Source organism: Gekko japonicus, unplaced genomic scaffold (assembly GCF_001447785.1).
Source record: "Gekko japonicus isolate JY-2015 unplaced genomic scaffold, Gekko_japonicus_V1.1 scaffold654, whole genome shotgun sequence".
Taxonomy (NCBI): domain Eukaryota; kingdom Metazoa; phylum Chordata; class Lepidosauria; order Squamata; family Gekkonidae; genus Gekko; species Gekko japonicus.
Window position 1 is genome coordinate 51,036 of NW_015160228.1, and position 771 is coordinate 51,806.

Here is a 771-nt window from a genome sequence, read left to right on the forward strand (position 1 = left end):
AGGTACAATGCCATAGACTCTGCCCTCCAAACCAGCCATTCCATAATGGGGGACCACTTTTGCCAATCTCCAGGTGGGGGCTGGAGATCACTCAGAATTACAACTGCTCTCCAGATGGCATTGATCCATTCCCCTGGAGAAAATGGTTGACTCTGTGTCTTTATACCCTGCTGAGGTTGCCATGGCAAATTGATTCTGAGTGCCCATGGCCTTGGCACTCTCCCAGAGCCTCTTTCTAGCGCTCATTGTATTTATTTCCACAATGGGCATTATTCCTAGTATAACATAATCCTGTATATAAAAGGCAAGCTGTGCTGGGAACGACTCACCTACTCTCCCATTGGCCACAGGGAAAGCTGCCGTGGTGTCCTATTGGGCTGTCCCACTAGGGGAAGCTCCACCCCCAACAGTCATCCGTGGCCTCGCTTGAAAAGAGTGGGAGCTGTGCATGCCTGCCCCACAAGCTGCGGATTCATGGGGGCTGCTTGCGTGTGCCCTGCAAGTGGCAAATTCACCACTTGCAGGGCAGGTATGCGAGGTGCCCACTCCTGCCCTGCAAGCAACAAATTCGCCACTTGCAGGGCAAGAGCGTGAGGCGCCCCCTTTCTCCCCCAAACCATTTAAAGGGAAGGTTCCCTTTAAATGATTGGGGGAAAGTGTGGGGCATACACGTGGGTTGCTGCGTCCATGATGTGATGACATCACGCTGCATGATGTCATCACATCGGGGACAGCCCCGTCCCTACCCAACATGTCCCCCAAATCCCCCTG